Consider the following 27,376-nt stretch of genomic DNA (forward strand, 5'->3'; position numbering starts at 1 on the left):
TTCTGGTAAAACTATTGGGTTTAGCATGATATTCCAATCTTTCATGGAGAATCTTTAATGTCGGTTCAGCTACGAAAGCCTTGATAGATTCAGGGGCTACTCATTCGTTCATTTCAGAAACCTTTGCAAATTCTCTCAAGTTCAAGACAATTGGGCTAGACATAGTGTATTCAGTAGCATTGCCTTCTGGAGAGGAGCTGACAGCTACTAATGTTATCCTAGATATAGACCTCGAACTTCATGGTAATCTTGTGTATGCGGATCTTATCGTTCTGCCGATGCCAGAATTTGATATCATTCTGGGGATGGACTGGCTATTGAGGAATAGAGTTTTGATTGATTTCCAGCGGAGATCTGTTCTAGTCCGACCGCTTGGGATGGGGCAATTCTTATTCGATCCAGACAGGTATTTTAATTTACCGCATATAATACCTTATGTCCAGGCTAGGAAACTCATGCATCGAGGGTGCCGAGCATTTTTAGCTACTCTTGTATCTGTTCCCGAGACACCCAAACAGTCAGCATCCGATGTTCCAATTGTCCGGGATTTTCTGGACGTTTTTCCTGATGACGTCTCTGGTTTACCACCTGTGCGAGAGGTGAAATTTTCTATTGAGCTTATGTCCGGTACTGCGCCGATCTCCAAAGCATCGTACCGATTGGCACCGACGGAGATGGCAGAACTCAAGAAACAGATTCTGGAACTTCTTGACAAGGAATTTATTCGCCCGAGTTTTTCACCATAGGGCGCGCCAGTCTTATTTGTGAAGAAGAAGGATGGTTCGATGAGGCTCTGCATTGATTACCGGAAGTTGAACAGAGTTACAGTGAAGAACAAATACCCACTTCCGAGGATTGAAGATTTGTTTGATCAGTTGCAGGGAGCTTCAATCTTCTCCAAGATAGATCTGCGTTCTGGGTATCATCAGTTGCGGGTAAAAGACGCCGATGTTCTCAGGACTGCTTTTAGGACTCGTTATGGCCACTTCGAGTTTCTTGTGATGCCGTTCGGTTTGACGAATGCGCCAGCGATTTTCATGGATCTCATGAATCGCGTATTTTAGCCGTATCTTGATCAGTTCATGATAGTATTCACAGACGATATTCTTGTCTACTCAAAGAATCAAGAGGATCACAGCAGACATTTGACTACCGTGTTGCAGACCTTACAAAAGCACAAGCTATTCACGAAGTTCAGCAAGTGCGAGTTCTGGTTAGAGAAAGTGGCGTTCTTAGGCCACGTCGTTTCTAGCAGTGGTATTGAGGTACACCCAGCGAAAGTTGCAGTAGTCAAAGATTGGGTCGTGCCGCTAATGCATCAGAGATTCGTAGTTTCCTTGGGCTAGCAGGATATTATCGAAAGTTTATTCAGGGATTTTCCTCCATCGCAGTTCCACTCACATCATTGACAAAGAAGAATGCTAAGTATGTGTGGAGCGAAGAGTGTCAGAAGAGCTTCGATACGCTGAAGCAAGCTCTTATTTCAGCGCCAGTATTGGCCATGCCTTCAGGGCCCGGAGATTTTGTTCTGTATACCGATGCTTCGAAACTCGGGTTAGGCGCAGTATTGATGCAGCATTGGAAGGTGATAGCATATGCTTCTCGTCAGTTGAAGATTCATGAGAAAAATTATCCTACCCATGATCTAGAGTTGGTAGCCGTAGTATTTGCATTGAAGATTTGGAGGCATTATTTGTACGAGGAGAAGTACCAGATCTTTACCGACCACAAAAGTCTCAAATACTTCTTTACGCAGAAAGAGTTGAATATGCGTCATAGGCGTTGGTTGGAGCTAGTGAAGGACTACGGCTGTGACATTAGTTATCATCCTGGCAAAGCTAATGTAGTTGCGGATGCGTTGAGGAAAGTCGCAGTGATGGCTCATTTGGTGATTTCGAGACCTCTTCAGTTTGAGATCCAGAGGTTTGATCTTGAGACATATCCTCGAGGTAGAGTTCCTCGTCTATCTACTTTGACGATTCAGTCTTCTCTTCTAGACCGTAAGTGGACAGTTAGTAGATGAGCAGTTGGCAAAGTGGACGCAGAGAGATGAGGCCAAGGGCAGTATCTTGTACACAGTAAGAGACGGTATTGTGAGATATCGAGACATAATGTGGGTTCCTAGCAGCGATTCTATTCGAGCAGATATTTTAGCTGAAGCCCATATGTAGCCATACTCTATTCATCCAAGGAGTACGAAGATGTACAAAGATCTGCAATTATTGTATTGGTGGCCGGAATGAAGAATGATATCAGACGTTTTGTATCCGAGTGTCTGACTTGCCAGCTAGTGAAGACGGAGCATAAGAGACCAGCAGGTTTGCTCAAGCCTCTTTCTATTCCCGAGTGGAAGTGGGAGAATGTCACCATGGACTTCGTTGTCGGTCTGCCGAAGTCAGTCAGAGGGTCGAATTCTATATGGGTGATTGTAGATCGTCTTACGAAATCAGCTCATTTCTTGCATATTCAGACGACTTTCTCCATGATCCAGTATGCAGAGTTATATATCCGGGAGATCGTTAGACTTCAGGGCATTCCCGTTTCGATAGTATCTGACCGAGATCCTAAGTTCACTTCCTCATTTTGGAAGAGATTGCATTCAGCGATGGGTACGAAGTTGTTGTTTAGCACATCTTTCCACCCTCAGACAGATGGTCAGTCAGAGAGAGTTATCCAGATTTTGGAGGATCTTCTCCGTGCATGTGTCCTCGATTTCTCCGGGAGTTGGGAATCAAAGTTGCCATTGGTGGAGTTTACCTATAAAACCAGTTTTCAGTCGTCTATAGGTATGGCTCCATATGAAGCACTGTACGATCGTAAGTGTAGATCCCCTATTCAATGGGATGAAGTAGGGGAGAGATCAGAATTAGGTCCGGATATTGTTCAGCCGACTGCTGATATAGTAGTCAAGATCCGTGATACGATGAGGACTGCTCAGAGTACACAGAAGAGTTATGCGGATCAGAGGAGGAGAGATCTAGAGTTCGCTGTTGGTGACCATGTTTTCGTGAAGATAGCAACGATGAAAGGTGTCATGCGGTTCGAGAAGAAAGGAAAGCTCAGTCCGAAATTCATTGGACCATTTGAGATCCTCGACAGAGTTGGGACGTTAGCTTATCGTGTTGCTCTTCCGCCGAATCTGGCCGTAGTACACAACGTGTTTCACGTCTCCATGTTGAGGAAGTATATGGCAAATCCATCGCATGTCTTGAACTTTGAACCGTTGCAGCTCACTCCGAACTTGTCGTATGAGGAAAGACCTGTGCAAATTTTAGACATACAGGAGAAAAAGCTTCGGAACAAATTGGTCAAGCTAGTGAAAGTCAAATGGCTCAATCATTCGGAGAAGGAAGCTACGTGGGAATCTGAGCCAGAGATGAAGAGTCGATATCCCGAGTTATTCGGTAAGATTTAATTTCGGGGACGAAATCTCTTTTAAGGGGGGGATAGTTGTAGAACCCGAAAATCAGATTACGTATAAGCCATGCATAATTGCTATTATTTAAATTAAAAATGAATTTTATAAATATATGAAGTGTTTAATTCATTTTTATAATTGTTAAGTCATGATTATTTATTTTAAAGGTAGCTGTTTAGTTTTATCTTTTCAGGATAAATACGCAAGGCCGGACCGGAGTTTGGAGATTAGAGTTAAGATTAATAATAAGAAAAGTATTCCTAAATTTAGTTTAAGTCAAGGAATAATTTAATTTAAAGAAATAGAATGTTTTAGGATTTATTAAATTAATTAGAGTTAAGTTATTAAATAAGTTATTTAGGTTAATATTTAATCAAAGCTTAAATTAAAAGGTGTAAACAATTGATGATGAATTAATCTATGTATAATATATATTCAAGAAAATAAACATAGTATTTAAATACTTAAATTTGAATCCATGCAAGACCATGAAAGAGTTTATTATAAATTAATGTGTTAATTCACTAAAATGTATAGTGGGTATTTAAAAACCTTAAAAAATTAAAATGCAAGGTTTAAACCATAACATACCATGCAAAATTAAGATGAAATCGGTCAACAATTTAAACAAATTCAAATGTATAGCAAACCCCATTCAAATCAGTGTATTCATTTCCCACTTTTAAATTCCATAATAATGGGTAATACATGCACCATAATTGTCTTCAAAGCTCCTCAACACCTTTATTCTAGCAAATAAACGTGAATAACAGCAAGAATAAGAGCAAGGGATTGGCAGAAAAGGGAATCAAAATTTATTTCGAATCCCATCCAACTTCATCACTTGTAACTCTCAACTAAATTCAATTCAATACCCATTTAACACCCCCTAGTAACCTTCCCCTTCATTACCTAGCATTCTTTCCTCTCCACCTTCGAAATTAGCAGAGATATCAGCAGCTTAAAAACGTGAAAACAGCAGCAGAAACAAGAAGGAAAAAATTCAACTCCGTTCCGCCGCTCGTATTCGTCGTATTGATTTGTTTTTGTCAAAAAAAAATTCCAGGCATGTATATGTTGTTTCTTTGCTCTTCAATCAAGTCATATTAGATACTTTAAATCAATATATGATCAAGAATCACGAGACATCACGAAATTTATAGCAAGTTTTTACAAAAATCTGAACATGTTTCTCGGCCAATGGCTTGGTCTTCACGGTTATTGAGTTTTGTTGATTTCAGGATATTGTTCGGCTCCATGCACTCAAGGCTGCATCTGGACATAATTTGGAGTGTGTTATGGTGTTGTTGGTTCATTGGTTTGAGTCCAAACATTTCAAATAAAAGCATGACAGCAACTATTTCCACAAGCTATAGATTTGGTTCACGTTTTTTTTTTGTCATTGGGTGTTTAAGGTGCGTGTTTGAATCATGGCTGTCCTAGGGACTGTAGCCATGGTTAGAACCCTCCCTTAACATGTCTAGGACGTGACCAAGGTGTCCTTTTGAAGCTTGGTTCACGGATCCATCAGAATTTCACAACAACAACTCAAGTGCGCGCATTTCGGTTCTTCATTTTTCTGTGTAAGTGAGTTTCGGGTTTTTAGTGTTTGTATGGATGATGTTTAGCCCCTAGCTCATAGCCATGGTTCATACAACACTTCATCATGTCTAGATCGAGCCATGGTTGATCACGTTGCCACTGGAATGATCTAAGATGACAAAACAATGCAATATATTCCACTGCACAGAATGGGTGTTCTCGGTAGAAGTTTGGTACTGTCCAAGGTGGTTTCTTGGGTTGTGGCTGGCTTTTAGCCCTTAGCCATGGTCCAAGCTATGCCTTAGGATGTTGATAAGAGTCTTTGGTCGGTGGTTTAAGCCAATAGTCATTAATTTCAGAGTTTACACCACATACACACAAGTTGCTACAGTTGTATTTTTGACAGCAAGTTGAGTTTTGGTTCAGAGGTCTTGTTTGAGTTCTTGATTGGCTTTTAGCCTATGGCCTTGGACTGAACAATACCTTAATGAGTTAGGAAAGTCATTTATTTGGCCGTTTGTAATTAGGTTGAGTTTAGAGGTCGTACGAGAATTTACGGTGCAATGTGCCAAAATGACTCTCGAAAGAGTGTTTTATGTTTTTGGATTCCATTCACTAATTTTCGTGTACAACTATCATCATGAATAATTTTTTCAGTATGTTCGGGGTATTTTTAATCATGGTTAAACGTCGGTTTAATGTTGGTTCGGGTTGGTACGAAGCCAGGATTGAAAAAAATTAAGTTGTTGGTCATAATCGTCTCATTTTTTTTTTGGTTCGATTGTCATGTTTTGGTCAAGATAAGATTATTTGCATATGTCACATATTAGAATTAGGTTGCAGCAAGCCTGGGAGCGATCCAACTCATTCGGTAAAAACAAGATTATAATTATATTACGTGCATAAAAATATAAAATGTTTATTTTTGAGATATATGCGATATGTGTTGTGGCCAACTTATGTTATGGGTTTTGAAGTCGGTATGCAAAACCGAGGACCTCTCCACCTGGTGACTTACAACCGGTTTACGATTATGTATGGGTACAGATATCCAGTCCAAGGGCTGTGGTGATCTCTACCGCCTAGTATACTGTGGTTTAGTTTTATCAGGCGCTCACGTTATGTTATGGGCCACTTGCTTAGAAACATTATCTCTACTAGAAAATTATAATATGATATGACAGAGCTCTATTGAGCAAAGCTTTTACGTATGATTTTCATATATGCACGTAGTTATAATTATTCATGATACGGCTTTCACTGTACGATTTACGATACCATATTTTTACGTTGCATGCGATTTTATGATATATTTTCTTGTTATTCATGATATATATATGTTGAGTCTTTAGACTCACTAGACTTGATTGTTGTAGTTACTGATGAGGTCGAGGCCGAGGGCGGAGACCAGTGAGTTGGCTTGGGTCAGCGGTAGTAGGAACTCGAGGACCTCAAGGTTTAGTTTATGCATTTTCTTATGTTCAAACTAAGTTTTAATACGTTGGATATATTTTGAAGTTGTTGTTTGAAAACAATATTTTCTTCCGCTGTTATTTTAAAGTTAAAATTATTTACATGTTTATTTTATAAATGAGGCAAGATAATTACTTATTTAGAAATTTTTTAATAATTCCGCTAAAATATGAATACGAAATACGGGCCTTTACAAGGCGATCCTAAGAAAAACCTCAAAATTGGGTCATATTTTCCAGTAGATGTTGAAAAAGCTTTGACGATATTTTTCAGAACAATTTCGATGAGTTTCTTGGGGTGACGAGGCCTTACCAGTGATATCCCCAGAACGTGTACTTCATCATCTTAATGTGAACTTGCAAGTGAAACCAGTAAAGCTAAAGAAGAGATCTTTCGGTCCCGAAAAAACAAACACATAGGTGTAGAGGTTGAAAAAATTTTAAGAGAAAAATATATCATACCAGGTTTGTATCCAAAATGACTTGAAAATGTTTTTTTGGTACCAAAACCAGGAGGAAAGTGGCGCCTATGCATAGATTTTACCTAGTCAAATAAAGTTTTTCCGAATGAAATTTTTTTGTTGCCTCTAATAGATAGTTTGGTCGATTTAACCGTAGGTTGCGAGCTGCTTAGCTTCCTTGATGTGTACCAAGGCTACAATCAAATAGGCCTAGCTCGAGATGATCAAGAAAAATCAATTTTGATCGTGGATCGGGGAATTTATTTCCATGAGGTATTGCCCTTCAGACTCAAGAATTCCATAACTACATTTCAGAAATTGGTGAAAAAAATGTTGAAAAACTTAATTTGATGAAACATGGAGGTATACATAGATGACATGCTAGTCAACAGCATTCTAGAAGTCAAACATGTGGAGGACCTTGTAGAGTATTTTGAAATATTGAGAAAATATCATATGAAGTTGAATCCAGAAAAATGCTCCTTCATTGTGCGATTTGGAAAGTTTTTTAGGTTATATGGTTTTCAGAGAAGAATAGAATATTAAAGCTATTTTCACCATGACACCCCCACAAAGCATGAAAGGAATACAAGAGTTGATGGGAAGAATAAATTCTTTAAACCACTTCATTGCTAGTTTTGCAGACATAAGCTTGCCATTCTTCAAGGTATTATGATTAGGAAAGAGATTCGAATGGACAAAAGCCTCTCAGTAGGCATTTGAAGATTTGAAAAGATATTTAACAACACCGCCACTCCCGACTAAACCTCAATAAGGAGACATTTTGTTTCTTTATTAAGCAATATCATCCGATGCAGTTAGTGATATAATGATGATTGAAAAGAACGAAGAGAGTACAAACCATTGTATTACACAAGCAAAATATTGCAAGGGTTCGAGAGTCGAATTACCAACATAGAAAATCAGCCATTAGCTTTAGTTACTTTAGCAAAGAAGTTATGTCCATATTTCCAATCTCATTGAGTGGTGGTACTAACCAATCATCCACTCAAGAAATTGCTCACTAGTCCGGAGGTATCTGGCAAAATGGTAAAGTGGGCCGTCGAATTGAGTTCTAGCATCACCCGACTATTAAAGCTCAAATTCTTGCAGATTTTCTTGCTGAGATGACAAATAGTGACGCAGAAACCTCAGCACCAACTTGGATACTATATGTGGATAGATCTTCCACCTCACATGGAAGTGGAGTTAGAATTATGCTAGAAAGTCCTCAGGGAGACAAGTTCCTGCATCAAACAACAAAGTCGAATACGAAGCCCTCATCATAGGCATCAAGTTTTCCCCAGCGATAGGAGTAAAAGAAGTTGATAGCTATAGTTATTCCCAGTTAATAGTGAATCAAGTTCATGGATTTACGAAACCAAAAAAGACAAGAGTCTCGAATACTTGATTCGAGTTAGAGAGTTGCTCGCGCTACCGGAGAACTATGAGAAAAAACAAGTGCCCAGGGATGAAAATGAATAAGCTAACCGTCTGGCTAAGCTATTCATCTCCTTAGCCAATATCGATAATCAAAAGATAACATTCCCGACGATCAGTAGGGACACGACTGAGAAGGTTAGTTTTAATTTTTTTGCTGCAGAACAACAATAGACAACTTGGAAATATGAAATTTTTAACTACTTGACATAGGGCAACCTCCCTTCAAACCATATCACTGCACAAAAAATAAAAGTGCGAGCCGCCCGATTCACAATAATAGATTGAAAATATAAAATAAAGGTTACTCTTAGCCATTACTGAAATGTCTCACTCCAAGTAAAGCAGATTACGTTTTCTATGCGATCCACAAAGGAATATGTAGAAATCATTCATGAGAAAAAAAATTGGCCGCCAAAGCAATACGTCAAGGATACTTATGGAAAACCATGAAGAAAGATGCTTTGGAACTAGTCCAATATTGTCGGTCATGCCAAAAGCACGCCAATATCCATTACCAGCCCGCAACACTACTGCAACCATTGGATAACCCATTACCTTTCTCCAAATGGGGTACGGACCTGGTCGGATTTTTCACCTTGCTGCAGGGCAAAGATAATTTCTTAATGTTGCGATGGATTATTTCACAAAATGGGTCGATGCGGAACCATCGGCAAATTACCGAGAAAGACGTCATCGGTTTTCTATGGAAAAAATAGTGTGCAGGTTTGGAATTCCCTGAGATTTAATCTCAAATAATGTCACTGAATTTTTCGGAGCGAAGATAAAAGAATGGTGAAAGGGCCTGTCTATCCATCAGTTTTTCACATCAGTCGGCAACCAACAAGCTAATGGTCAAACATAAGTTACTAACCGAAAGATTTTGCAGCATCTTAAGCCTACCTTGGTAATGCTAAAGGAAAGTGCGTACATGTGTTACCCAGCGTCTTATTGGCTTACCAATCCACACAAATGTATTGAAAGGGGAATCGCCTTAAAATCTATCTTATGGAGTTGAAGCGGTTGCCCCATCAAAGATTGGAGAGATGTCATGGAGGGTAAAAAATTATGAGTTGTCTGAGAATGACCAAGCCATTCGACTCTTTTTCTATTTAACCGAAGAACTACGAGAAGGCATGATAGTCTGAGTAGAAATTTATAGGGTGTACATGGCTAAATCTTACAATAATTGAGTGAAGCCATGTTTTGGGAAAGCTCGATTCGAAATGGGAAGGCACTTACAAAGTGATAAAGATAGTCAAGATGAGAACTTATTGATTACGACAAACAAATGGAAGAATACTCCCACGACCGTGGAATGTGGCTACTTTTAAAAAATTTACTCTTAGAAAGACACTTCATTAAGGGAATAGCAGCATTTGATTTTGTATCTAAATTATTCTTTTTCTGCATTTTAATTTCATCATCGACAGATTCAGTAAAACTAATAGGTATTTTTCATTCATTAGTATTGGTTTATTAAGTGATATAAACATTTCTCTGATTCTAATTGTTTAATAAAAACGTTATCGACCCAGGTAGTCGTCAATGGTTATAAAAAAAATAGAGGCTAGTCAATCCAAGGAAACTATCAATACGACGATTTTGTAAGAGGTCAATGACAAAAATGATTCTCGAGATACCTCACCACCTATAAGGTGGGTTTAGAACTTCTTATTGAGAAAAAATCTTGGGAGATTGATCCCCTATCAAGTACACACAATTTAATCATTAAAAAGCACAATCACAATAATACATCAATGGTGATGCCCCCGGGGAAGGCCCAGGTCTTGGGTACTGGATGATCCCGGGTCATGGGTTAGGTCCCGATAAGCTTTGGGCCGGTTCGATAATATATGAGCAAATGACTGTCCGAGACATCATCTCCTTGAGCTGCCAGAAGCCGGATTTCAAAACAGTCCCCGGTGTATGGTTCTCTACCTAGATTACCTTGATAATAGCATCTCACTCGAGTGCACCAATATGAAATACCTTACCTTGGTAATCATTACTGTCAAAATCACATGGATTTGACAAGGCGAAAGTACAGTTTGGCGTGTCAGAGAAGTTGGTGTCAGAAAGCAGGGTATGGGCAACCATCTTGCCATAATTAGTAAGTGAGCACTGAAAACAAGGTCATCATTTAATTTCTTTCTATAAATATCAGGTTTATTTAAACATTGAACCATTCACATATATTCTGCACATATCATTTACTCTCTAGATTTTTATACACCATTAGCACAACATTTTTTTTGCTACATTGGTTTTCCTCATTCACCTGCCGACTTTAGCATCGGAGTGGTCACGCCGGACATCCCTCCGGCGTCCATTCACGTGGTTATCTCGTGTTTGCAGTTCAGCACCAGATTTTCTCGGGAGTGAGATATCTAGTTTTGATACATCTCGTTGTGCTCTCATCCCTCATCATTTACATAACCCGACCTGGTGGAATTGCCCACGCAACTTGCACCCATTTTTACCATGTAACATCATTGGCGCCGTATGTAGGAAAAAGAGTTTAAGGCGTAGATATGGATCCTACCAAAAGAACAAACCAAGAAATCTCTCGAATTCTTGGAGGGCATCCACCTCTCTCTGGTCAAGGTGGTCCTTCACTCACTGGTCCTCATCCTACTGTTACCTTGTCACCCAAAAAATTGTCCCAGATTATATCCGACATCTTTGAGAAGGCCATGGCAATGAGGGCCCCTTCCCATCATTCTACCCAGCCTGAACGTGAGCAGGAGCGAGAGCGGGAGCGAGGGGGCATAGAAGAAGATGAAGGAGCGGAAATCTCAATGTCCAGGGCCTAGCTCACATGTTGGTTTGCGAGACGCCTCAAGTGGAAGAAGAAACCAGAAGCTAGAACGCAAGAAGGCCTCATCTCCTGAATTAGGTGTAATAAAAATGATCTCCGGTGGTTCCAAGGATGGTGATTCTAATTGGGCCTGGAATGCACGAGGCAGGAGAGATTTTTTGGACGTAGAAGGAAGGAGGAGTGAGCTGACCATCAGCTTTAGCCCGGATGATCTCCGAGGAGTCAATATTCCCCATAATGACGCTCTGGTGATCCAGGCCCGTGTTGCTAACTACGACGTAATGAGAGTCTTTGTAGACTCGTGCAGATCTATTAACGTCATATTCAAGGAAGCACTGATGCAGATGGATTTATAGGGGCACCAGTTGGAGTCAGTAGAAACATCCTTTTTTGGTTTCGTTGGTCATGTTGTGTACCCGAAAAGAGAAATAATTTTGCCATTAACCTTGGGCACCCGGGAACTACGAAAAAATGTTATGACTATTTTCACAGTTGTGGATGCCCCATCATCGTACAATATTATCTTGGGTCGGCCAACTATGAATGAATTAAAAGCCGTAGCCTCCACTTACCATCTAAAGATCAAATTCCCGGTCGGAAATCAGGTTGGAGAAGTAAGGGGAGATCAACCATCTTCCGAAAATGCTATAGGGAAACGGTCAGGGTGGATCAGATGAAGGCAAGGCAGCAAGATAGTGGAAAGAATATGGCCCATGTAGAGAAGGGGGAAGTGCATTTTGTGGTGGAAGAAGAGCAAGCAAATGTGGAGATCGTGCCAAGAAAGGAGATCCAGGTGGCTCGAGACCTTGATTTATCCACCTGGGTTAGTCTATTGAACTGTTTAAAAGCTAATATTTATGTTTTTGATTGGTCGCAACAGGAATTGGTCGCGATTTCACCCTCGGTGGCCGAACATAGGTTGAACATCATCCCAGGATCCCGACCTGTGAAGCAGAAAAAGACGCACTTTGGTCCGAAAAAAGACAAGGTGATTGACGCACAAGTCCGGGAACTATTGCAGGCAGAGCATATTCGAGGGTTACAATTCCCTACATGGATCTCAAATATGGTGTTGGTTCCAAAACTAAGGTAAAATGGAGAATGTGCGTGGATTTCAGGGATCTCAATAAAGCTTGTCCTAAGGATTGTGATCCTCTTCCCCGGATCGATCAGCTGGTGGATTCCATTTCTGGTTTCGAGTTGCTTAGTTTTATGGACACCTACAAAGGGTACCGCCAAATCCCCCTGAAAAGGCGGATTAAGATGAAGCCAATTTTATTACATCCGGAGGCACATTTTGATTTGTTGTCATGCCTTTCAGATTGAAAAATTCTGGAGCAATGTATCAGCGCCTAATGAATCGGGTCTTCATGAAGCCGTTAGGCAGGAACATTGAAGTTTATGTAGATGACATCCTGGCCAAGTCCCGGGAGATTTCTTGTTTTATTCTCAACTTGGAAGATACATTTTCTACGATTCTACAATATGGGATTAAGCTCAACCCGGCCAAATGCATCTTCGGGGTAAAAAGTGGTAAATTTTTTGGTTTCCCAGTTACAGATCAGTGAATTGAGGTGAACCTTGAAAAAATAAATTTTGTACTCGATATGCCCTCCGCTCGATCTATCCGTGAGGTATAAAAGTTAAGTGGAAGAATTGCCGCTCTTTCTCGATTCATCTCTCGGTCTGCGCACAGGAGTTTTTCTTTCTTTCAGCTCTTACGGAAGGCTAAAAAATTTGGCTGGGATAAAAAATGTGAACAAGCATTCAGGGATCTCAAGAATCATCTACCAGAGCTTCCAATTTTCGTAAGACCCGAGCCCGAGGAGAAATTATTTGTTTACTTATCCACCACACAGTACGCTGTTAGTTCTGTTCTTATCCGGGAGGAAGACTCCAACAAGAAGCATGTATATTATGTCAGCAACGCTCTCAGAGGAGCTGAGCTCAGATACATTGAAGTAGAGAAAAAAACTCTAGCCTTTATATTGACTGCTCGAAAGTTGAGGCCTTATTTTCTCTCTCATCCAATCGTTGTTCTCACCAACAGCCCTCTGGGAGGGTCATGACTCACCCTGATGACTCGGGTAGGATGGAAAAGTGGACAGTGGAGCTAGGGGAGTACGATATTAAATACAGGCCTCAGATTACCATGAAGGCACAAGCCTTGTCAGATTTTCATTCGGAAATGATTCTGACAGGAGAAGAAGAAGTATGGAGAGTGTTCGTACATAGAGCAGCAAGTCTTGCTGGATGCGGAGTCGGGGTGGTGTTGATAGCACCCTCAGGAGAAAAAAATTAAGTTGGACCTGAGAATAGATTCCCGGGTCACTAACAATGAAGCAGAATATGAGGCTGTCTCGCTGGCATACGAGCCACCCAGGAGATCGGAGCCTCCCGAGCCATTATTTACTCTGACTCGCGGTTGGTCACCCAACAAATAAAAGGAGTCTATGAAACCAAGGAGGAAAAGATGCTCAGATACTTGAAAATCATCATAACCTAGGCAATATTCCTACTTGATTGGAGCATTGAACAGATATCTCGAGACGTGAATGGTGAAGCTGACGCCTTGGAAAAGATGACTGCCTCGTTGTCAGATGTTAGCACCCAGGAGGTATTACTTTTCACCCGGCTAGTTCTCTCTATCGATGAAGATGTGCTGCTAGCCTGGGAAAATTCATGGATGACACCTCTGATCTAATTCATAACCCATGAAAAATTACTTGAAGACAAGCCCAAGCTCGGAAGATCCGAAAACAAGCTCCCATGTTTTTCTTTTGAATTATATTTTGTACAGGAGATCATACCAAGGGCCTTTGTTAAAATGTTTAGTCAAGGAAGAAGTAGAGTATGTCCTCCAAGAAATACATGAGGGATGTTGACGGGAGCATCTCGGAGGAATGGCGTTGGCTCGAAAAGCAATGTTTGCAAAATTCTGGTATCCCAGCATAAGCCATGACTCTTCTCGAGTGGTTTGAACATGTGAAGGATGTAAGGTCCAAAATTAAAACGACATAACCCAACTGCATGCAAATCTAGGAAATACGAAAAAATGAGAAGTTAATTTATTTTAATTACTAATTAATTATTACTAATTAATTATGTGACGTACTTGTTTATATGCTAAATGAGATTTAATTGTCATCATGCATAAAAATGTATTTTTAGGAATATTCAAGCGACGATCGAGGAACGGGGATCGAGGGCTGAAGAAAACGTAAAATATTTTTATTAAATAATTATTTTTAATTATTTAAAAGATGGTCGATGCTTTTTAGTATTTTTGTGAAATTAAGGATTTTGAGGTGATTTTATACGCCGGGGCGTAAATTTTATCGGTGTTGGTTTTTAAACTAAAATACGAGCTTTTTGGCAACCCGGCTAATAAATTCACATATTTAATTAAAAAAAAACTTTGGTATTATTTTATTTAAATCCTAATTTAATTAATGGGCTTAATTTTATGGCTGAATAGGCCTAAAGCCTACTTAGGGATTTAATTAGTATTTAAAGTGTAAAAAAATTGCAAAACCTAGTCTACTTTGCACACAAAGCCATCGGCCACACCCTTTATTTTCTGAAAAACTCTCCCCACCCCTCCCATACACACACGGCACTCACCATATCAAGCTAGAAGAGGTTTTCGAAGTTGAAGCCAAAGTCGTCTCCCGTTCTTCGTCGTCAACGATTTTTTGTGCGTATAAAACGCAAAGGCACGCCATACATCTCCTTTTCTCATCCATCATATCATATTATTGTTTGAATTATTGTATGCATGAAGAACATGTCTTATTTTTCTAGAATTTTCGAAATATAATGCTTATAGGTTTCGAATTCATGATTTATATTGCACAATAATTATACAAGCATGTTAGGGGGCTGCCATGATGTCAAGTTAAGTCCCAACAAAGGTTTTATGTGATTTAGAAACACACACGATCCACCAAAAGCTATAGAAGCAAGACAGGAAGAACCGAAACCTGCTGTCATGGGGGGAAGTGATCGGGCTGCTTGTTGTAGGGTGAGGCAGGGTCTTGGCTGAGGCCAGGGCTCGTCCAAGGGCTGTCATGGGTCAGGGCTAGAGTCCTAGCCAAGCTAGGACTCGAGATATGGGATGGGGAAGGAGTCCTAGCCATGCTAGGACTCCCACCCGTGAATCGCGCAGCATGTGTGCGCTAGAGGGCAGGCGTCCAGGGGCGTGGGGGCTCGGCTCGTGGGTCACGAGTTTGGTTAGGGTGTCTCAATAGGGTCCTAAGAAGGTACACTAGAGGTTGGCTCGGGTGCTGGGGCGTTGGCTAGGTCCCTAGGCGTGCAAAACTTAGAACCCATGCAAGGTAGGATTCTCGGCCAGCATGGGGTCTCATGGGAGGGCTTCGTTTTATGGTTTGGTTTGGTTTCTTGGTAAACTTAGTGTCTAGTAGGCTAATTTAGGGTGTTGGTCAAGTTTTGGACCAACATGGTTCGGGGGTAACTCGTGAAAATCGAAAGTTGGCTCAGGGTCGAAGTTTAGGTGTCAAGTTAGAGTTTTTAACTAATTAAAAATTGGAAAACGGCTCACGGGGGTCGAGCCGTGGTCCATAATGTCTAAAATAATATAAAAAGACTAAATTTAGAATTTAAGAATTTTATATTAAAGTTTGGTATTTTTCGGGATTAAAACACTGTTAAAACAATTAAGAAAAGATAATTGAAAAAGTCTAACATTTAAGCCAAATAAAACTATGAAAAAATTCACGTAAGCTTAAATAATTATTTGGGACATGTTAGAATCATGAGATCAAGAAAAAAGTCGAAAACGTAAAATGTCGAGTCCAGGGGTAAAATGGTCTTTTTACACCGGGAAATTACTAAAGGTCATGGCAGTGCCCTAAATGCTATTTTTACGAAAATATGATTATTTTTAAATGTTTATGAATTGTTCATGATTAAATGATGATTGTTAAATGTCTAAGGGATTTTTATGATTTAAGAAGACAGTTAAAATACATGTTGCATGCTTGGTTTCAAAAATGAAAAACGTAATGATATTCATGATTTTTCTAAAGTACTGTGAATGAAAAATGTTGAAGGATGTGAAATAATTGTGACTAATTCGTTAATGTTGGCGACATCGTGAGGGTTATGGTCCCAGAGGTAGCCTATTTATGGGAAAAGACCCTAGAGGGAGCCCCGACGATCGTATTTCTATTCGAATCATGATAGGCCAGGGCCCAGTTGACCGGTGAGAGTGTTGCTGGTGTCCCCCGCCGCCCAGTACTGTGGTTTTATGTAGATGGATTCATCGACCCTCATGAGCATGATCAGGAAAGTCACAATTAACGATCTGAATTCAACAAAAGAAAAGAGAAAAAGAAAAGGAAAATGTTTATGATCATGTTAAAGGTTTTATGTTATGTCATGTTGAGGAAAAAGGAAAAAGGTAAGGTTTATGATTGCATGTCATGAAAAAGTATTTTATGAAAATGTTTACGAAAATGTTTATGTTTATGCATCTTCATGAAAACGATATTTTAAGTACAAGTATTTTTCATCGCTATATGTTGACTGTATTACGTATTACTCGTTATAAAGATTATGATGTGTTGAGTCTTTAGACTCACTAGGTGTGATGGATGCAGGTGGTATTGAGGGAGGACTTGATGAGTGATTTGACTGGACTGAAGGCGCACACAACCCGAGGACCAGCGCTACATTTTCCGCATTATGCTTTATGATTTTATTTAAAGATTTTAAGACTATTTAATTATGCTTTTGAGAGATTTTGAGAGGTTTAGTATGGGCTTTACTTTTCAAATTATTGTTTTTTTTAGGTTTGGTAAAACAGTAGACGATTTTACTTTACGACTATTTCACTCGAATTTTTAAATACTAGTTGATTGAGGTTTTATTTTAAAAAGGGCAAAATATTTTATAAAAATATTTTCTTGTATTAAGTGAGTTGGCCGAAATATTTTTTTAAAAAAAAATTCTAGTACATTTAAAGCAATAAAAAGGGCAGGCGTTTCAAAGGATGTCAGCATCATTCCAACTTTTAGCACAGCCCGACCACTCCCATGAAGCCTATTTGGGCATCTTGTCCTTTTGATCGATGGGGCATGTGTATTGTTGGTCCTTTCCCAGTATAGCCCGGGCTCAAAAAAAATTTCTCCTGGTGGCAGTAGATTACTTCTCCAAATGGGCGGAGGCCGAGCCTCTGGATAAATTACTGAGGAAGAACTGTTGAAATTTTTTTGGAAGAATATTTTCTGTCGATTCCAGATCCCCAGAAGATTATTCTCAGACAACGGAAGGCAGTTTCAATGAAGAAAGATAACATCCTGGTGCCAAAAAATGAAGATTACTCGGTCTTTTATCTCAGTTTCCTACCCCCAAGAAAATGGGCAAACTGAGGTGACAAACATAATTATTGTGCCAGCTTTAAAACTCGATTGCAAGGAAAATCAAACACTGGGTAAAAGAGCTACCTAATGTTCTCTGGGCATACAGGACTACGCCACGAACGACAACTCAAGAAACTCCTTTCAATATTGTTTATGGTTATGAGGCAGTATTACCTGTAGATATTGGGTAATACTCTCCCCGTGTAAAATCATAATCGGATAACAATGATCAAACCAGGGCAATGGAATTAGATTTGGTGGAAGAAAAGAGAGAACGGGCGATGATCCGGATGGAAGTTTATCAAGGCCGGGTCGTGAAATCATATAATAAACGCGTCCGGATATGAGATTTTTTAGATTGGGGATATGCTTATGGAGAAAGTAAACCCAGCTGAGGATGTGGGAAATTTCAATCTCGCTGGGAGGGTCCCTTCAAAATCATTCAAAAATTTTGGTTTGGGAGCTTTCTGTCTAGAAGATGCTCAGGGATGCTATCTTAAAAGGTCCCGAAATTTTTTTCATTTAAAGAAGTATTATGCTTGATAAAATGTTGTACCGATAATTTACGATCCAATAAAATGAAAGCATTATTCAGAAAGTTATAGTATAAGTTCAGGGACCTGTACCATGGCCCAGGGCTCCGTACCCCGGTGATCCAGTAAGTTCAGGGACCTGTACCCTGGTCCAGAGCTCTGTGCCTTGGTGATCTAGTAAGTCCAGGGACCCGTTCTCTGGCCTAGGGCTCATTACTCTTGTTATCCAATAAGTCCAGGAACCCGTACCCTGGCCCAGATCCCCGTACCCTGGTTATCTAGTAAGTCCAGAGACCTGTACCCTAGCCCAGGGCCCAGTACTGTGGTTAGCCAATAAGTCCAAGGACTCGTACCCTGGTCCAGGGCTCCATACACTGGTTATCCAGTAATTCCAGGGAGTCGTACCCTGGCCTAGAGATCCGTACCCTGGTTTTCCAATTAGTCCAAGGACTTCGCACCATGGGCATCCATTAAAAACAGGGATTCGTACCTTACTCGAGAGGCATGAGGCCTTGGTATTCCATCAAACTCCAATCATTCTCTAGTACATAGAAAATTTCGGAGAGTTTGACATTCTATGGAAAAAGAAACTCGGTTATTATTCAAGACTTGAAGTATTTTTAAATTCTCATTTAAGTTCAAGACTTTTTTCAGCTTGGAGTATATCTACAAAAGAAACGACATGCAAAGAACATTTCATTTGATGAAAGCCCGAAGGCCAGGAGTATAGGAGAACTGAAAAAAAAAGTTTTACAATCCTATTCTACGTCTATTCTGCTCGGGCTGGGCTGCCCCTCATCCTCCTCCTCTCGTGCCCCCTCAGCTCCTTCTTCAGTCGCTTTGGCACTCTCTTTGCCGACATCCACATCGTCCTTTGGAAGTGATTCAATGGCCTTGTCAAGGTTAGGGAAGCCTTCCTTGTCCTCAGGAAGAAGACCTTCCTCCTCAAATTGCTCCCGAAATTTAATAAATCCTATCTTGAAGAAGTCATAGGATTTGTCTTCTACTACTAGTTTGAACTTGGGAGATTGGAAGAAGGAAGCTTGCCATTTTTCCTAAGAATACAGAGAGGCCGCCAGGGTAGTCTCAGCAGCATTTGCTCGGGACTGTTGGTTCTCTATTTTCTCGGTCAAAGAATGATTCTCTGATTCCAAGACAGAGGTATGCCCCTATAATGTTTCCTCCCGGGCGAGGCAGGCTTCAACGTCATCTCAGATCTTCCTGAGCCGTGGACAGTTTTTGATTGGCCGTTTCCAAGGCAGTGCAGAGGCCGGAGACTATTTCCTCGTGAGGTGCCCGAGCCTGGGATAATTCCCCATGGATTTGTCCTTGAATTTCAAAGGAAGCCCGGGCTCGACTAGCTTCTTTTGTAGCCACCGCGTCTACCTCTTCAAATGCAGATACCAACATTTGAACGACCTGTCCAGCAAAAGTTGGAAAGAATAAATATAAATATATAAAATCAAGGTTATACGTGAAGTCAGGAATAACTTATGGAGAGAGTTTGATTGGAGCCCTCGAAAAGCTTTGGGGTCGGGATGAAGCCCTTTAGATGAGATTCCTCATCAAGGAGAAGCATGCTCTTGAGAAGCCGGACCCCAGCAGGGGAAGCTCCCTTGAGGAAGATGTTCAGAAGGGATCGGATATTGTGCCCGGATACGCGACGGAAGTTTCAAAACAAAATATTTTACAAGAAAACCGAGCACCCCAACGTATTGTGTGTAACAAATACGATAAAACAAAAAATGACATTCATAGTGTGTTTAGTAATTTTACCTATCAATCGAAAATATTGATTATTGACTCCAACCAAGTTGTACACAACTTGGCTCTTGAAGGGTTGACAATATAGGAGCTTCTCTTGAGCACTCCTTGCTTAAAGTTCTTCTTTCCTTCAAATTAAGTCCACCATTAACAAGGTAGATCCATTCTAATTTTGCACTAGAAAAATTAGAGCATTTTTTTTTTTACGAAGTTTGTACTTTCCTCAACAAAAATGAAGAAGACAAATTGGAGAGAATGGTGCAAGAAATTTCGGCATAAAGGGGTTGGGAGGAGAGAAGGGAAGACTTTTCTTAGTGCTTGAAAAAGTTAAACTGCATGTGAGACACATGCCTTGTTTATTGAAAAACTTGTCTTCCAACTCTTCACCTCCCCATGCATATTATTTAGGATGATAATAATTACAAAACTCATGAACTTTTATTTAAATATCTCAAATATATTTGAGATCAAATAAACTTTGCATGAGTTTACACAAGCCCACTAATTGAATAATTATATTCAATTGGGCTCTACAAGACTCAATGTTATTTAATTAATTTAACACTTGAATTAATTTAATTATTTGGACTCTAATAGGTCCATTAGTTTTTAATTAATTCAACACTTGAATTATTTTAATTTAGTCCATAATAATGTTTATGAAAATCACAATTTTCAAATACATTATTTATTTGGTCAACTTTTAATTTAGAAACACTTCCACAAATTAAAAGTTATATTTCCCATAATATTCTTATAAAAGTCATACTTCTTATTTTTCTTTGTGTTTATGAGCTCATTTATAAGCCGTTCAACACATTGAACTATTTTACTTCTCAACGGGATCTAGAAAGTTAGTACTTGTGTGACTCTCAATGGTTCATTGATACAACTAGCAGTGGGTTCACATCTCAATGTGATTCAGGACTAAACATGTCCTTATATGAGCATACCCCAAATGCTCCATTTTTACTTATCAACTCCTTGATAATAAGAATGTTAGAAGTCAAGTCTGATAGTACCCAACCAATCATGTTAAAAGCCTAGCAGTATCGCTTACATGATTCTCTAGGTATCAAATTCTAGTGCCTGCAAGAACCATTCTACTATGGTTAGCGTACAGTATGGTTCCTTCATTTCATATATCCCGAATGATTCGACAACTAATGGTATATCGAGAGCTATCAAAGAATCGATACTATGTGTCATGTCGTAGTTGCATCGATTGTGTAATATAAGAAACCCCTTTCTTAATTACCACCAACACTCAGATCAGCGATTTCAAACTACATACACATGAGATCACATAGGATATCAATACACGAAGGTAAGCGGTCAACCCCAGCTACGATGCATAGACTCCTATGTGTTTCGATAGAATACCCAACCTTGCCACCTGATGATTTCATATGAGTCAGTAAACAAGTCAAACTGCAATGCTAGCATATAGAGTCTCAATGTTGTCCTGGGTCATAAGGACTAATGGTGTACAACCATAAACTAGGACTTTTCCACTCGATAAGTGAGAACGACTTGGAAAGTCCATTATGAAGGGTTGTTCAGTGCACACTACAAGTAGCACATATATGCATGCTCGGACATCACAATGTCCCCTACCAATGAAACATGGTACTCACATTGCAGATACTAGCCTCAAACTCGAGCGACCTTTATCCTTCTTAGTGACGGCTAAATCAACTAGGAATTATTTAGAATATACAGTATTCCAAATATGAGTTTCATGATACTCATCATATGAGAATCTCATATTCTTTCTACTATTTTTATATTCAAGAACTTTATCTATGCAATTAGCAGGGGTATACATATAAAAATGTGCCAAAAAATAATTTCAAATATAATTAAAATAAAGATTGTTTATACATAGAGTTTCAATGTGAACCCGCGGACAAGACTTGGCTCGACGGGCACCTACTCTAACAATCTCCCATTTGCACTAGAGCCAACTACTTATATGCTTCAAACTCATTGATTCGCGATGCTTATCGAATAATGGTCTAGGTAAAGACTTAGTTAGTGGATCAGCAACATTATCTGCGGAGCCGACTTTGTTAATCAACACTTCTCCTCTTTCCACAATCTCTCGGAGGATGTGGTACTTTCTCGATACATGCTTGAATTTCTGATGAGGCCTTGGCTCCTTTGCCTGAGCTATGGCTCCCGTGTTGTCACAAAACACAGGGACATGAGCAACTTCGTTAAGAATGACGCCCAACTCTTGGATGAAATTCCTTAACCAAACAGCCTCGTTTGCTGCAGTTGATGCAGCAATGTATTCGGCCTCAGTGGTGGAATCTGTATTACTGTCTTGCTTGGAACTCTTCCAACAGACAGCTGCACCATTGTGTATGAATACTAACCCAGAGATTGATTTTGAGTCATCGATATAACTTTGGAAGCAAGAGTCGGTATAGCCTTCCAATTTAAGTTCTCCACCCCCATAGAACAAGAACAACTTATTGGTCCTTCTCAAATACTTGAGAATGTCTTTCACAGCTTTCCAATGTGGAAGACCAGGGTTCGATTGACATCTACTCACTACACTTAGTGCATAAGCCACGTCAGGAAGCGTAGATATCATCTCATACATGATACTGCCAATTGCGGATGTATACGGAATGTGTGTCATCGCCGATATCTCTGCATCTGTCTTGGGAGACATATAATTGGATAGTGACACACCATGACACATTGGTAGATGTTCTCTCTTGGACTCATCCATCGAGAACCGCTTAACGATGGTATCAATGTATGTGGACTGGGTGAGACAAAGCAATCTTCTTGATCTGTCTCTATAGATCTGTATTCCCAATACAAAAGATACTTCACCCAAGTAATGCATCTAGAACTTTCCTGCGAACCATATTTTAGTTGATTGCAGCATCCCTACATCATTACCAATGAGTAGAATGTCATCAACATAAAGTAATAGGAATGTCACAGCACTCCCACTGACCTTCTTATACACACATGGTTCCTCAGGATTCTTAGTAAAACCAAACTCCCACTGAACTTCTTATACACACAGGGTTTTTCAAGATTCTTAGACCATAAATGGATCTCTGAAGCTTGCATACCATATGCTCACTTCCGATAGATGTAAATCTTTCAGGTTTAGAAATGTAAATCTTTTCCTTAATATCCTCATTAAGAATGGCTGTCTTGTCCTCCATCTGACATATCTCATAGTCATAACATGCAGCTATGGCTAGCAATATCCTTATAGACTTGAACATTGCAACTGGAGAAAAGGTTTCCTCAAAGTCAACTCCTTGTCTTTTAGTATATCATTTTCCACCAATCGCGCCTTGAAGGTCAATACATTTCCATCTGCCCCAAGTTTTCTCTTGTAAATCCATTTAAACCCTATGGGGACAGTTCCCTCAGGTGGATCCACAAGGTTACACACTTGGTTCGAATACATGGAATTCATCTCAGATTCCATTGCTTCAAGCCACTTGGATGAATCGACATCAGATAACGCTTCCTTGAAGGTTGTTGGATCACATGGTTTGGCTCATCAAGGCCCTCTTCAAGAAGCTGAACATACCTCATAAGTTGTCTCGAGACCCTCTCGGATCTTTGAGGAGCTTGTATCTCCTCTCTTGGCTCTTCAGGTGTGGGTTCTACAATTGAGGGTGTCTCTCGAACCTATTCGATTTCTATCATCTCCCCTTTTCTATCTAAAAGAAATTCATTTTCCAAAAAGGTTGCATTCCTATAAACAAACACATTTGTTTCTTGGGGATGATAGAAATAGTATCCAACTGAATTCCTTGGATATCCCACAAAGTAACATAAAATGGATCGATTATCAAATTTATCTTCCACTGTCTGCTTCACATAATTAGGGCATTCTCATATTCTAAGATAAAAATATTTGGGAAGCTTACTTATCCATATCTCATATGGTGTCTTATCAACTGCCTTTGAATGGACATTGTTCAACAACAGTGCCGCTGTCTCAAGTGCATATCCCTAGAAGGATGGCGGCAACTCCGTGAACCCATTCATAGACCGAACCATGTCCATCAAAGCCGGTTACCACGTTTTGAAATACCATTCAACTGCGGTGTAGAAGGTGGAGTCCACTGCGAGAGAATCCCATTCTCCCTAAGATACTCTTGGAACTCGACACTCAAATACTCACCACCTCGACCCGAGCAAAGTGACTTGATGCTTTGTCCCAACAGTTTTTCTACTTCACTTCTGAATTCTTTAAACATTTCAAAGGCTTCGGATTTGTATTTCATCAAATATACATACCCATACCTCAAAAAGTCATCGGTAAAGGTGATGAAGTAGGCATGTCCATGCTTAGTGGTGATGTTAAGTGGACCGTACACATCGGTATAGATCAAATCCAATAACCTTTTGGCTCACTCCACATGGCCCTTAAAGGAAATTTTGGTTATTTTTTCTTTCAGACAGGATTCACAAGTTGTGAGAGAGTTAATATCAGACATATCAAACTTGCCTACTCCCACTAGCTTGTTCGTCCTTCTTAGGGAAATATGTCCTAATCGAGCATGCCATAATTGTGACGAATTTAGAGTATCTTGTTTTCGTTTGTTTGTTTTTGTTATTGCTTGGAAATTTTTAGTTGAATATATTTCAATTTTAAGTTATAGAGATCGTTTTTAAGTTCTCCCGTACCAATCAAACATTCATTCTTGTAAATGTTGCAAACACCTTTGCTAAATAAACATGAATATTCATCTTCATCAAGCATATAAATGAAAACAATGTTTTTAACCAAATCAGGTACAAACAAAACATCCCTTAAAAGTAACTTAAAATCATTGTTCAAAAGCAAATAAACATCTACAATAGCCTTGGAAGCAAATCTTGCCCCATTTCCTATCCTCAAGAAGGTCTCACCTTCCCTTAGCTTTTTACTTCTTCCAATCACCTACAAATCATTACAGAGATGTGAGCCACAGCCGGTATCTATTACCCAAGAAGTATAGTTAATTGAAATGTTTATTTCAATATAGAACATACCATTTCCAGAACCTTTTTGGGCAAGATATTCTCTGCAGTTAGGCCTCCAATGTCAAGGCTTCTTGCAGTGATGACAAATATCAGCAGTCTTGTCAGCCTTGATTTGTGTTGCTGCCGCAACGGGATTCGGATCTTGCCTCTTCAAGGGCACATTCTTCTTGGGACGTTGGAAAGAACGCTTTTTTCCCTTCCCATGTGGACCAGTCTTCGTACCAGATGAAGAACCCACGTAAAGAACCGACTTCTCTTTCTTGATGGTGGACTCAAAGGTAACAAGCATATTCACCAACTCCTCAAGGGTAGGCTCCAGCTTGTTCATGTTGAAATTCAACACAAAAGGATCAAATTAGCTAGGCAGCGACGAGCAACACGTCAATGGTAAACTCTGAAGGCAACATAAGATTCATGCCAACGAGCTTGTCCACAAGCCCAATCATCTTTACGCCATGCTCATGGCCCCATCTTTCATGCGTAAAGCGATCAGCTCATTGATGGTTGCATGTTAAAGAGGTCGAGTCTACTCACCAAAGAGCTCCAAAATGCCTCTGCAGCTCATCATTCATAGAAGCCTGCATATAACACTTTGCTCGCAAGTCATGATCACACCAATCCTTGTAAGTCTGCAATTCCTCAGGAGTATAGCTAGTCGGAGCCTCAACAGGGGGTGACTCAGTAAGTGTATATGCTACCCTTTCCGAATTCAAGACAATTTTTAGATTTCTTAGCCAATTGAGGTAATTAGGTATACGTGTTTGTCCAGTATTGCAGATAACGGATTGCGATTCGAAGAAAATGTCAAATTTGTACTGAAAAGTAAAACAGATAAATGTTAATTACAATTTTAAAATATTTAGTAAGATATAAAGTGAAATGTCTGCCCTTTTTATTGCTTAAAAAGTACTAGAAAATTTTTTATTTCTCTTTCTCTTTTTACCTCCCTAGCATCGGCCGAACAACCAAAAATTACATAAAATATTTTGAACATCATTTTGAAATAAAACAACCAACTTTATAATTGAGAAATACATCACATACTATAATCTCTCAAAAACCTCTCGAAACATGAATAAAAAGTCGTAAAATATTTTTAACATGACTTGAAATCATAAATCATAACTAGTGCGGAAAACTAGCGTCGGTCCTCGGGTTACGTGCACCTTCAGTCCAGCAAGTCAACCATCAAGACCTCTATTTTTATAATTGTCAAAATCACCTGCATCAATCACACCTAGTGAGTCTAAAGACTCAACACGTCATATTCTTGATAACGAGTAATACGTATAAAACCACATGCAACAGTGAAAATACTTTTACGTAAAAAAATAACATTTAATGACATGCATAAATAACCTTTAACCTTTTTCCTTTTTGCTCAACATGACATAACATAAAACATTTTAACATGATCATAAACATTTTTCTTTTTCATTTTCCTTTGTTGAATTCAGATCGTTAATTGTGACTTTCCTCAAATCTCAAAATTCGATGGATCCATCTACATGAAACCGCAGTACTGGGCGACGGGGGACACCAGCAACACTCTCACCAGTCAACTTGGCACTGGCCTATCCTCTTTCGAATAGAATACGATCGTCGGGGCTCTCTCTGGGGCCTTTTCCCATAAATGGGCTCCCTATGGGGCGTTTTCCCCCACGACATTCCAATTTTTACCGTTACCTCATTTTCGTAATAATGGATATACGATCGTAGGGTTCTTACTGGGACCGTCACCCTCACGATAGCTCCAACATTATCAAATTAGTCACAATTACTTCACTTCCTTCAACATTATACATTCTCATCACTTTATAAAATCATGCAAAACATAACATTTTGTTTTTGAAACCAAGCATGCAACATGTCTTTTAAATGTCTTCCTTAAATCATAAAAATCCCATAGACATTTAAAAATCATAATTTAATCATGAACATTTAAAAATAATTATAATATCATAGAAACAACATTTAGAGCACTGCCATGACGTTTACTAATTTTTAGGTGTAAAAAGATCGTTTTACCACTAGACGTAAAATTCCACGTTTTTGACTTTTTCTTAATTTCATTAACTCTAATATGTCCCAAATAATTATTTAAGCTTACATGAATTTTCTCATATTTTTATTTAGCTTAAATCGATGACTTTTAAATTAATCTTTAAATGTGACGTATTAATGTGTTTTAATCCAAAAATAAACCAAACCTTAATATAAATTTACCAAATTAAAACACTAGACCTTTAATAAATATTTGAGCTTAAATATAAATTTTCATAATTTTATAAAGCTTAAATCTAAGTGTTACAATTAACTCGTTAATTAACGTTTCGTACGGCGATAAAATCCCGGATAAATCCAAAACTCGTTATTTTGATCCCAAATTTTAAACATAACATTTTTAAGATTTATTATATCCTTCCAAGTCATGAGCCTTACCCGTGGACCCATTGATTCAATTTTAGCTTCTAAAATCTCATTTTTGACCCATTAACGAAAACACCAAGCCATCTCCTAATTTAC

The sequence above is a fragment of the Primulina tabacum genome, chromosome 12, assembly GCF_025594145.1.
Source record: "Primulina tabacum isolate GXHZ01 chromosome 12, ASM2559414v2, whole genome shotgun sequence".
Classification (NCBI taxonomy): domain Eukaryota; kingdom Viridiplantae; phylum Streptophyta; class Magnoliopsida; order Lamiales; family Gesneriaceae; genus Primulina; species Primulina tabacum.